This window comes from Thamnophis sirtalis, unplaced genomic scaffold (assembly GCF_051295495.1).
Source record: "Thamnophis sirtalis isolate CommonGarterSnake01/CBP01778 unplaced genomic scaffold, rThaSir2_p1.2 scaffold_4, whole genome shotgun sequence".
In the NCBI taxonomy this organism is placed as follows: domain Eukaryota; kingdom Metazoa; phylum Chordata; class Lepidosauria; order Squamata; family Natricidae; genus Thamnophis; species Thamnophis sirtalis.
In genome coordinates this window covers 12,956,736-12,970,411 of record NW_028261384.1, presented here as the reverse complement: position 1 = coordinate 12,970,411, position 13,676 = coordinate 12,956,736, and the positions used below count along the sequence as shown (strand labels likewise).

Below are 13,676 nucleotides of genomic sequence, written 5' to 3'. Positions count from 1 at the left end.
AACACATCCCTGGCCACCATAGGCCCAAGGAGTCTGCCTTCAAAGTTGAATAGTTGCACCAAAATGTTAACAGAGCAGCAGTTATGATTGTGAGAAACATGTGAATTGAGAAAGAGAGGAAAGGTGAATGGGCTTACGGCATTAAGCTGTAATATAATTTCTTTATTTGGAAATTAGCTTGATGAAGGAGTCATTATGGCTGCATATTAAGTACAAATTGGGTCCCTATGACGTGTTCAGCAAGCTGTGATTTAAAAAAATTGCTTAGCATTGTGTCAATAAGTATGAGAGTTTCAGAAGACCAGCTATGAACTCCTGGATGACTGATTAGTTGGTTAGCCACCTGGATCAATTGCAAAATAGATGAAGTGCTGTTATGGGGCATCTGCTTATATGGAACCACCTCTAAGTTGCTGGAAGCTCAAATTACACAACTACATTGGCCAGTGTCCTGGGCAGTATGTCTTTGAAGAAAAACAAGAAGCTTAAATAATAATATTAGTCTTTTCATTGTAAAACTTTCCATTGCAAAATCGACCACCGGAATGATACAGGTTTTCCATGGCAATCAAGCAACCCATATTACTGAGAAGAAACACAAAAACCTCAAACAAATAATATTGTGGCACTAGCACAATGTGCGAACCCAACCATGGCCTATCGAACTCAACAGAGATTTGTGTGGGTCAGAGACAGTGCAGTTTCATTCTAAATAGGTGAGGTAAATGTTAGGTTTCCTGCTGATTTTAATGTTGTTGATTTTAATGTTGCTATATTCTTGCTCTTTTTTAGTGAGTTTACTGCTATTTAACCTTTTGTGTAAGCCATGTTGATTTTTAAAACAGTATTCAAATAATTAAAATAAATGAACAGAGAAAAGGGAGACATGAAAATTGGCTTCTTGTTCTGCATATAAGTTGAAAATGGGGTTAATGTATTCTTCAAATCTATCAGTGTTTAAAATGCAGTTAAAATATGGGGTTCTTGAAATTATGATATTTGCCTGATCTTAAAGCTTCTTTGAGGATAAAGAAGTGGTTGTTTTAAGAGGTTGTTAATTAACATGTGCATCTAAAACACAACTCTTAGAAAATATCCCTGTAAGTGAATCAATAGCACTTCCTTCAAAATAATGTATTTAGAATTGGGATGGGATTGTAAAAGGTAATCAGCCCTCAAGCAGTTAAGTAGGTTAGTAACTTTTCAAGTGCAATTCTCATTTTATTGAGGTTGTCCAAAGTGCTCCTCAGACCCTTTCTGAATTGGCATCTGTGCTTGAAGGATGCAGAAGAGAAATTTCTGTGATCCAGAAGATGCCTCCTGGAGGCAAACTGTCAGATTATTATCTGCCTTAATGTAATTAAGAGAGGGAATCTGAAGCATAGCAGATAATTGTGAAAACACATCTTCAAGGTATAATGCAGCACTGTTATATGGCTCAAGGAAAATTAGAAAGAGAATCACAAATAACAAGAAAGTATTCACAGTCATGTAAGAGTAGCAAACCCCCGAGACATCAACCCTCACATATCCTAATAAGAAGAATGGCAACCTATGTCCAAGAAGCACAGATTGTCATTTATGTTGATTCAAACACAGCCACTGGCTTTGGAGGGCGGTCACAGTCCAGGTTGATGGTGATACTTTAGATGAACCTGTGTCATTTACTGCAGTCCACAGCAGGCAGCATGCTATCATGATTTTAATTGGAATATTAAATTGGAACAGCTCCTGATATTAGATAGGTTAGATAATGCTTAATTCTGTTGATATTGTCCTAATCTGGAATTGCTCTTTATAAAAGGAAAATAACACCAGAATAGATCATCCACAGACAAACATTTTATCTACTGTGCTTGTGTTTAATATATAGTGGATTATTGGATAGTGGTGGATACACACGTCCAACATAAAGGTATTTATTTCCACACAAAAGTGCTTAGATTTGCAGTTTTGTCTACTAGCTGATAAAACTACTACTAAAGTGCTTCATATCCAAGAATGCATGTTAAATTCTTTGGAAGAAATGAAGTTTGAGGCATAAAGTGACATCTTGAAACATGTGCTCCTGTGTGCAGATATTGTCTTTATTTTAAATATAAAGGTGACACTAGCTTCCAGGAAAGTTATTTGGTGATTAAAGTTAATCATACAACCATCAAGCAAACTGTCGGTATCATTTATCAAAGTGTTTATCCATCTTGAATCCCACACAGAAGTATTTTGACTTGCAAACCGACAAGTTGCAGCATCAGTGCCAAATCCAGTTGTCTTCTGTGATCCCTTACTGTATGTTATCTTATCTTCTGAGTCCAATACCTTAATGTCTGTTTTTCTGTGTATTTTGCATAAGAAAATGACAGGGGATTGGAGGTGATAAAAAGTTACAAATAGGTTCTGAAGTGCAGAAACAGCTATTGATTTATTCTGGTACATGTTTCTCTTTGGAATGTTATATAAAAAAGTGCAATTGTGGAGTATACCATGTTAGCTCATGAATTTCTCTGTATGGAAGGTATGTGTATGTGTGTGTGTGTGTGTGTTTAAACCAGCAGAATTGTGAAATGATTGAATGGTTGCCATGGTAGCAGTAGTAATTCAATTTTTAGTCAGCCTCACATAAAATGGAAGAGGGGAGCTTTGCCTTATGGCTCTAGTACTGCACCATCCTGTTTCCATTTTGCTTTTTTTAATTAAAAGAAAACACCAATGCACACAGCTTACATTAATATTAATTATTTTTCTTGCTGTGCAGTAAGTTTTTTAAATAAATGGTTTCCACTGAATGCAGCCAAAGAATGCAAAAGGAAAGTGTGCTTGACATTGAGTACAAAAATTGGCTTGCTACCTGCTAGAAATGAATGCAGAATGATGATTGGGGGAAATTTGTTTTAAGCAGCAAGAGCTCTCATAATGTAAATATTCAACTTTTTGATGGGTGCTCTCTGAGCTTGGTTGTTTTCTTTCAGATCTTTCCTTGCCCAAACTAGATAACATCATCAGTACTAGTAGTATTTGCTCTCAATTTATATTCTAGTAACTTAGCCTGTCAGTGGTGGTAGCAATGGTCCTGGTAGTTCTTTGGTTGGGCTATTAGCTAGTTTAGCAGTTCCTTGATGGGAGTGTTGATTCTTCTTGATTATGATCTGATGTTAATCTTGGTATTAATCTATGCTCATCTGGGTGTTGACTGCTGGTGGGGGTGTTTGGTTTTCCTGTTCTGTTTTTGGCTTGTTGGTTGTCTGTTTTGCTCTTTTGATGTTTATGTCTATTTGTTCATTGATAACCAAATGGTCAGAATGTCAGGCTTCCAATCAAGGAATTGCCAAACAAGCTAACAATAAGCAGCTCAACCAACAAACCATCAAGACTACTCCCACCAACACCTACAGGCCAAGTCATGAGAATATAAATTGAGAGCAAACCCCTCTACTTCCTAGACTTAGTTTGGGTAGTGAAACACCTGCAAGAAAAGAAACAAGCTCCGAGAGCACCAAGGACACCAAAGTTCAACCTTGAGCTATAAACATTCTCCTTTATTGGCACTCAACTTGTTCTTCAAAAATATACTTCGAATGGAAAAAATATATAGCTTCTCTGAATATTTTTTCTCTTAATAAATATATTTCTACTCTGTTTGAAGCCACACATTCTTTGTATACCAATTCTCATCTTCTATGGAAATTCTTGCTCATTTTAATGGTACAGAATTCAACTCATCCAAGAATCTTCTTCAGTTCTGACTGATGGAGTTCTGACTGAATGGAGTCCTATTCAGTCAGAACTGAAGAAGCTTCTTGGATGACAAGTGAAATATTTTCAAGGAAAGGAAAGTCCAGTTGTCTTTTGAAAAGCACCTTTGGGACATCCATAACCTGGATGGTTGAAAATCTTCATAGACAAATCCAGAAGTAGTTTCCCAATAGAAAAAAAAGAAATCCTCGATATAATTAAAACAGTCAATTTTGCCAATCTCTGCCAATTTATCATCTTTACCATCATTCTTCCATTGTGAGGATTTGTGCATCATTCTATCTTATGCAGTAAGATTGTCACTACTATCAAACATATACATTAAGAAAGTGCTACATTTTCTTTCAAGCATATTGCCCATAAAATCTGAACAGAAAACCTTTGGTTTCAGTTTTATATTTATTTTAAGATCCCAATATTTTTTGATTTATCACAAGTCCACAAAGAAGGTAAAAAGAATATTCTTTCATTTGCATTTCCAGCATACATTTAAAACTCCTTTATATACTTTTGACAATTTTCAGACATTAAGTATCTATCATATTTTATTTATTAAAAAATATTTTAGATTATAATTCAATGTAAACTTCAATCTATTGATCCACATATTTTCAAAGTGGAATTCAATTTCTGATAACTTCATGGCTACGTATATGCGGTTTTCTTGGTAACAGAATTGAAATTTTTTACTATAGCCATCTGAGATTGCTTTTCCAGCTTTCCAGCGTTGTCTACAGCTTTTGGGTAGACTGATAGTCTTTCATCCAAGTTACTAATCAAACCTACTGAGTCTTTGAGATCAGCCAAGATTAGTTAAGAACTGAGCAAACAAATGGTACTTTGTTGAAAGAGAAAACTGCCTTGGTGAAAATTAGCAGTTTTGAAACAGAGTCCTTAATATAACACTGCCATAGGTTGATTGGAAAATAGACAATGCAAAAAGAAACCATGTACAAAATAAACAATATATAGAAGAACAGATTAGATCACAAAGCAGATGTGTATGTGTGAGAGAGAGGGGGTGGGAGATCATGTTTGCTTTTACTTTCCACATCCTCTCCAGTTCCTCCTTCAGGCCTGGTACTTCTCCAGATTCTCATACTAGTCCTTCTTCCCAAAGTTGCAGTCACTTGGCACTGCTACATCTATCATTCTACTGCTTCAAAAATGATACCACTTTCTTCTTGTTGTTGTCTACTACCACTCTGCTTCTTCCAGGAAATGTTCTAAAAGAAGTGGGGCAGAATTTATGTAACCTCTAAGAAATAGAGAATTGCTGGTAAATTGCTTCAGTGAAATCTTTGTTACTATTTCATTTTATGTCTTGTAAATTACTTTGACTATAGAAAAATAAAGCATGCAACTTTGAATAAAGATTAGAACCATTTCTTTAAGGATGTGTTTTGCCTTCTGTCAAGAAAAAAATTATCCTACAGTATTTTGCAAATAAATCTCTCTCATTATGTTGAAAAAAGAACACCTATTTTCAAAATTATATGTGAGAATAAGAAAAATAAAGAAAAATACTTAGTTATGGCAACAATCTGAAAAGTCTTGACCTATTACTCTTGGGAAACATAGAGGTTTTCTTTATTTTTTTTTATATGAGAGATATTGCGATTTTATTTTGTTTTGTTTTTCTGCCTGTGAGTGTGTGTGCCTGTGTGTCCAAGTTAGCCCTGAGCTGGAAAGACAATGGGTTTATTTTATAAGTGCTATTGAGAATTCCATGATGCTATTTTCAGCTGAGACATAAAAGATGCTGATTGTTAAACTGCTAATTTATAGATTCCCCTAAAGAGAATGCAAACAAATTCTATTGCACAAAAGCTCTTCTTTTCTATACAATGTTCCATTTTTAATTTTCAGTCCATCTTAGATTATGGTGATGAAAAACAATACTTAATCCCTCGTTAACACATGAATAAGTGGAAACTCTCATTTTTCCACCAAACAATAATGGGATTATCTTGAGAACTGTCAGTTTATGTGAAAACATTATGTTGTCCAAATTTTCATAAAATTAGTGGTGGATAATATTCAAGATCAGAGTGATGGAAAGAGGAAAAAAAATCTACATTCATGGTAATAAATATTCATATTTGTCTGCTCAGGAGATAAACATCTAATCAAAGGGCTATTGATGCGCTGGCATTCTCTCCCTTTCTCTCTCTCTTTAAACCAAGATGTTTCATCTAAATTGGGTTTGATATGGAAATTACTCCCACTCCAAGTCCTCTAGGCCATGAACATGCTGGGATAACACGAGAGGTGGCCAGTTCGTCAGATGCTGAAGCAAGCATCTGCTGCTGCAGACCACACTCTGCACACACATACTTGCTTGTGGAGAGCTGACTTTTAAAGAGGTAGAATATTTAAATAAATTCAGAACATATTTAATGCATCGTTTTCCAACAATTTATTGTGTATGATAGGGTTAAAATTATTTGCAAGTTCTTTATAGCCCACCCAGCTTTTATTGACAATTACTATCAGTCAGAAAACATTTGACATGATACTTAATGAAATATGAATGATTTACAAACAGCGGGATAAGTCACTTTGGGGTGTTTTGCTTATGCTTGTACAAAATGTACAAGATGTACTAAATTCACGCTAGATCTGAAGCTAGCGTGTCATTTCTTTTTACTTCCAGTGCAGCTTGTTGAATAGGCAAATAGTTAAAAAAATCAATACCAATAAGACACCATTTTTACATTTGAGAAATACTACATCTTAGAATGACAGAGTTGAATGGGATTGTTCCTCTATTCTAACTCCCTGCCCAAGGTAGGAATCCTTAGTTTATCCTATGGTTCTTTAATTTTTGTTTGAAAACTTTCAAAGATAGAAAGATTTGCCATCATCCACCCTGGAAGAATGGTTGCAAATGATCTTTCTTTTTTGAGAAGGATAAACTAATTTCTTTGATTAATGAAAGAGCAATATCTACATTTATTGGTGATAGGAACATCCTTATGACTGTTTCATAAAATAAAAAGGTGCTTTTCAAACTTCTATTTGTCTTCTTATTGCATTTTTAGCTTTCTTTGTTCTTTGTTCTTTTCTCTCTATTAATTTAGTTTGTATTAGTACTTACTAATCCTCTTAAAATTTTAATAAAAATTATATACATATTTTAAAATGGGGAAAAAATCATGATATAATACCCATGAGTCAAGAATGTTCTATTACTTAATAAAAATAAACCATGTATTTGCTACAGTTATTTAATCAGCTGTGAATCCATCTGGCATTGGGACCATTCCCCTCACATAATTTCATTTCATCTACAAAGAAGCTATGGTCAACATCATCAAAGGCCTCATTGACGTCTACATACAGTAGAACATGTTTTTTGGTCTACTAATCTAATCACTTTATTTTTTAAAAAAAATCAGGTTTGTCTGGCATGACCTATTTTTAACAAACTCATGCTGGCTTCTAGTAATCACCTGTACCTTTCTAAGTACTTGCAAACCTACTGCTTGATTATCTTTTCTACAATTTTTCCAGGCACTGATGTCAAGCTGATTGGTCTGTAATTTTCTGTGTCTGCTCCTCCCTCCCCTTTTTGAAAAGATAAGAATGTTAGTTCTTTCAATCTTTTGCCACTTCTCTGTTCTCAAAGTTTATTGTCAGTGCCTTTGAGATTAGACCTGCCACTTTTAGTATTCTTGGATGTAATTTGTGTAATCTATCTGACCCCAGTGGTTTGAATTCATTCATAGAATTCTCCAATCGCTTCTTTACCTATCTGTATTTCTTCCTGGTTTCCATGGGATAGCTTCTAGAAATTATTCCTCCTCCTTCTCCAGATTTAATTTAAAGTCTACCAGATGTCCTGAGCTCCTATACATTCTTTCCCAACTTTGTGTGGTATAGTCCACATCTTGCCAAAAGCTCTTTTTATAGCAAGTGTAGATTATGGTCCAAGAATCCAAAGTTTTCTTGATGACACCAACCTTTGAGCCAGCAGCTCACCTACAGAATTCTCTATTCCATCCTTGAGCTATGAATTTCATTGGGAAGTATTGATGAAAAGACAACATTATTTTTATCTAAATTAAATGATTTTAAGCCACCTAGAGTCACTTCTGAGAAGATAGGTGCCGTATAATAACAACATCTGGCTGGCTGTGTGACGATCCTTTGTGGAACTTTTGGATCCAAACAGACAGACATCTGGGTTACAACATGCCTGACATCTCTATTGTGGAAAAGAAAAAAGTCTGGAAAAAGAAACAGAAAAAATTACAAAATATCACAAAAAATCTGAAAATTGAAATTGAGAGATTATGGAGGAAGAAATCAATGGTTGTCCCTATAGTAATAAGAACCCTTGAAGCAACATCCAAAGGGCTGCTTAGATACATGGAAATCTTGAAATCTTATTAGACCTGAATATTCTGACTTTGCAAAAAAACCACCTAATGAAATAATAATAATAATAAGCACTGGAATTACATTTAAAACAGTTAAAAATTAACAAAATCACCATCAGTCAAATGCAAAAAGCCGTACGGCTTGGATCTGCAAGCATATTACGAAAATATGTTACGATGTCCTAGGCCCCTGGGTGGGGCCTGACTAGTAATCAATGCCAAATCTGGCGAAACAACTGGCTGCTGTGATATAATTGTATAATAATAATAATAATATCAACAAATTGCAGCTTCCTGCAATAACACCAGTGGAACTGCAAAAAAACTGCGCTACTTGGAACATCTTATATTTTAAGAAGGTACTTGTTTGATACTTAGAACGCTGACAGCAAACTGTATCAACCATTAGCACCAGTCACTGATATTTGTAATGCATTTTTGAATCTTCAGTTAGCTGAGGTTCATGTTTAATGAATAAAGTATTATTATCATTAATAATAATAACAACAACAACAACAACAATAATAATAATAATTCAAACAGAGTTAGGAAAATTTTGAAATCTAAATTGAATGGTGGAAATACAATCAAGGCCATAAATACCTGGGCAATACCAGTTATAAGATACACAGCTGGCATAGTTAACTGGACACAAGCTGATTTGGACCTTTTGGACCGAAAAACCAGGAAACTAATGACAATGCACTACAGTTTACATCCACGTGGTGATACTGATAGACTATATCTGCCCCGAAAATCAGGTGGCAGAGGATTATTACAAGTGAAGCAAACAGTTGAAGAAGAAAAACATGCACTGGCTGATTATTTAAAAGAAAGTCAAGAACATCTATTAATCGAAGTAAAGAACAAAAATCTACTGAAGACGAAACAAGAATACAGAAAAGATGTGATAAAATCAAGAATGGAGAGTTGGCAGAACAAAGCACTGCATGGCCAATTTCTGGAAAAAATAAAAGATAAAGTGGACAGTGAACAAACTTGGTTATGGTTAACAACAGGTACATTAAAGAAAGAAACAGAGTCACTAATCCTGGCTGCGCAAGAACAAGCTATCCGCACAAATGCCATTAAGGCCAAAATCGAAAAATCCTCTGATGATGCCAAATGCAGACTTTGCAAAGAAGCTGATGAAACTGTTGATCACATACTCAACTGCTGTAAAAAAATTGCGCAGACTGATTATAAATTGCGGCACAATTCAGTAGCACAAATGATCCATTGGAATTTGTGGAAAATTATAATATTAAAACAGCAACAAACTGGTGGGAACATCAGCCTGAAAAAGTCACCGAAAATCAGATGGTCAAGATCTTGTGGGATTTCCGTATACAAACCGACAAAATACTGGCGCATAATACACCAGACATCACACTGGTTGAGAAAAATAAGGTCACAATCATAGACATCGCAATACCAGGTGATAGCAGGGTCACCGAGAAGGAACATGAAAAAATCGCACGATACCAGGACTTAAAAATCGAAATTCAACGACTATGGCACAAACCAGCAGTGATACTTCCAGTGGTAATTGGCACACTGGGTGCTATTCCAAAAGCACTGAAATTACATTTAAAACAGTTAAAAATTGACAAAATCACCATCAGTCAAATGCAAAAAGCCGCACTGCTTGGATCTGCACGCATATTACGAAAATACGTTATGACGTCCTAGGCCTCTGGGTGGGGCCCGACTAGTAACCAATGCCAAATCCGGCGAAACAACTGGCCGCTGTGATACAATTGAATAATAATAATACTTGATGCGTCTGTGGGGCTTGTGTGCTCTGAGTAAGATGCCAGAAATTCAACCATACTGAACTGGTCTTGTTAGCAGAGTTTGACAAAGATAATCTCTCTCATAAAAAATATGGTAAATTATAGAATCCCAGACTGGCTCAGTTGTTGCCCAGAGGCTGCACTAGATGTTAGAGTTCCTGGACATTTGGTGAAAAATGCTCTACTGGACCAGAACCTGCTGAAATCTATTGGAAGGAAAGGTGTTTTACCCATGGCAAATTTGCAGTAATTGAAAATAAAGAAAGAGTGATATGTTATTATAGATCAAGTACAACAAGAAAAGGATATTTGAAATGAATGCACCAGTTCTGGAAAGAACAGCATTCAGAATCAGAAATAACAGAACAAACACTAGAAGATTAACATCAATTTATAATATGAAATAAAGTATTAACAGAAACAGAATTGCAAGAACTGCAAAGGTATATTCAGGCAGAGAGATTAAAGCATTGCTAGAAGTAACTAAGACTGCAGAGGCAAACAAGGGAGAGTTGGTATTACAGGGAAGAGATATAGGATTGTTTTCATTTGGAAACCAGGCACCTTCTACTGTGCCTCAGAAAGAACAAAGACCTCTAACTAAAGAAATAGAACTGAAACAAAGAATAACTGAGCACCCAGAACAGCATTAAAACGTCAGAATAGGGTTGCCTGCATTTTCCTAGGAAACAGCTAGCACAAGCACTAAAATATGCTAACACTGCAATATTAAATATAAGCACCAGCTCAGTGTAAAAAAATAAACCAATTAAGGTATAGCACAACTGTCGTTATAACTAAATACGTAGAATGCAAAATCAATGAAGAAGAAAAAAGGCCAAAACGCCATCAAAATGGAAGATCAGACTGGAAAATAAGATCAACAAGCTGAGTTCAGATGCAAGCAAGCTAGAACAGATGAAAGAAAAGAAGCTGAAGAACAAGAAGACCAAAGAATGCCTAATGAAGAAATATCACTTAGAAACAAAAGATCAAGGAAGCACTGAAAATAATAAAGCAGCAAATAACAGCTGTGGCCAAGAAGATCAGCAGATACAAAGCTCAAATTGCAAATTATAGGCAGAATCCTCTGTTTCAATCTAATCAGAAATGTCTCTACCAATCTATCAATGGTGAGACTGCAGTGAATCAGTCAGTACCTATCAAAGAAGAAATAGTGCAGTTCTGGGTGCAGATATGGGACAACCCAAAGAAATGTAACAAGAATGCAGTTTGGGTAATGGAGGTAGAAAAGAAGCTGAAATGAAAGAACTTGTAGTAACAGCAGAAATGGGGGAGAAAAGGGCAAGGAAAATTAAGAACTGGCTAGCACCAGGTGAAAATGAAATTGCATGAATTTTGGGTGAAACATCTCACTAGCCTACATATACTTGTTGCCAAGCAGTTTAACAACATGCTGCAAGGAGGTGAAATTGATAGGTGGCTAACATCTGGCATAACTTACCTGTTAATAAAAGTTCCACGAAAGGGGCAGCACTAGGCAACTACAGGTCAGTTACCTGCTTACTAACAACATTTACATAAATTACTAGCTGGTGTGGTAGTGGATGCAGTTCAACAACATATAGATGAAAATAAGTTCTTTCCACCTGAGCAGAAAGAAAGCCACCCAAACAGCAGAGAAACCAAGATCAACTCCTAACTGACAAGATGATTAGGAAAAACTGCAAGAGGGGAAGACCAATCTGAATGTAATAAGGATTGATTACAGAAAAGCATTCAACTTCCTACCACATGATTGGATAATTAAGTGCCTACGAATAGCACGAGTCAATAGAAACAACAGAAGCCTTGTTCAAAGATTGATGGCAGAATGGAAGACATGGTTGCTGATCAATGGGGATAGAATGGAAGAGGTTAACATCAAGAGAGGAATCTTCCAAGGAGGCTCACTATCATAACTACTGTTTGTCATTGCACTGATTCCTCTGCCAACACTATTGAATAACTCAGGCCATGGCTATCAAACTTCAAAAACATCTGCCAGGCTATCCGCATCCTTTACATGTATGATTTGAAGCTATATGGAAAAACACCATCAATAGAATTGCTGCTCAACACTGTCCATATATACAGCCTAGATATTGCAGTGGAATTTGGACTGGGAAATTGTGTCATGCTTGCCATTAAATGGGGTAAAATACTAAAAACTGATGGAATCAAGATTTCCAATGGAAATCATATCAAGAGTTTGGATAAAGATGGACTTCCGGCTGACGTTGTCATGAGATTGGACATGAGGGGCAGGTCTCCGCACTCCCACACTGAGTTCTCCCCATTAGAGGACTCCAAAAGGAGCTAAAGCCACCCTGGAGGGGTGGTGAAGAAAAGAGGGGCAACCTGCAGGTTGTGGAGATCTCTCTCTCCCTCATGACAAGGAGAAGAGGCAGACAAAAATGGCTGCCATGAAGTTGGGACAGCTGAGGCAATAAAGAAAGTGCAAAAGTGGTGTAAATGAACAGTGAATGGAACTGGGTGAGATTATTCCTATAACCTAATCCTAAAAGAAAAGAGGAGGTGGGAATTCAGAAGAGACTCTTAACTATTTGTTAAAGGGGCGAATAACCACATAGAGAAAAACTACAGATCTGAAAGAAAAATGAGATATGGATTTTCATAACTTTCTGTTAGGGGGGTAAGGCCAATAAAGAAACTAGACTAAGCTATCACCCAGATGCCCAGCTGATTGGATCCTCTTGATTTAAATCATATGGTAAAAAAACACCCAAAGAAGAAGAAGAACATCAGCAGAAAACAACAACCAACCCTTGCCTGTTTTTGGAAATGGTTCAAGAGGGAATACACACATGAGAGAGAAGGAGGGAGGGAGAGAGAGAGAGAGATACCTGTTTCCCACAGAAAAGAAAACATTGGGAGTTGCAAAACCTGGGCAGGCATGGCTGGGGAGAGGTCATGTGACTGGGTGGGAGTAAGTGACGTTGAGTTGGCCACAAGCACTCGGGTTTTATGTCTCCAGGTGTTTTGTTTTCTGTGGGAAATGGGTCCAAATGGGTCTTCGGTGTTTAAGGTTCCAGACCCCTGGTCCAGACTCTTGTAGAAAGGGGAAAAGCTTTGTTAGGTGTAATGCACCATTAGATATGTGGGGTACTAACATGGACTGATAAGACAAAGTCCAACTCCTTGGCTGTCTATGTTTACTTTCTGTTTAATTCTTGGAATATCCTAGAATATTGTTAATTTTTTTTATTCTAACAATCACTTATCATACTGATTATTGTGCTATTGTAACATATTACTAATTACATATTACTAATTATTGGTCCAAGAGTAATATTTTTTGATATATTATAAATATTGAACAAGATTAGGTGATAATTACCTCCGAATATCCACTGAATTGGATGAGTAGTAGTCATATTATGTAATGAACAATATGGCTTTCAGTTGATCTGCTGATAAAGGTTATTTATCAGTTTAATTTTGAAACAGTCCAGTGATGATAGAATATTGATGAATTCTTTAAAATGATTGATGATTAGCCAATTAGACATTGATGATTTTAGAATCATTCTAAAAAGTATTACAGGGAAAGAAGGCCCAGATGAGTCTTCTATTTTTCATAAAAAGTCCGCTTTCCAGCCTGACCATTACCTATTTTAAATCCAATGAAGGTTTCTACAGACAAAAACATGGCTCTGCCATGTTTTCACAGGAATTCATAGGAATTCCACCCATTCACTGATATGGTTATGTGGACAAT

At 36.1% G+C, this 13,676-nt stretch overlaps 1 protein-coding gene across 3 annotated transcripts in view; it reads left to right on the top strand.

Annotated features, from left to right (window-relative positions):
- PTPRN2 (protein tyrosine phosphatase receptor type N2) overlaps positions 1-13,676 on the top strand; it is a 722,783-nt gene that overhangs the window by 390,582 nt on the left and 318,525 nt on the right. The window lies entirely within an intron of this gene.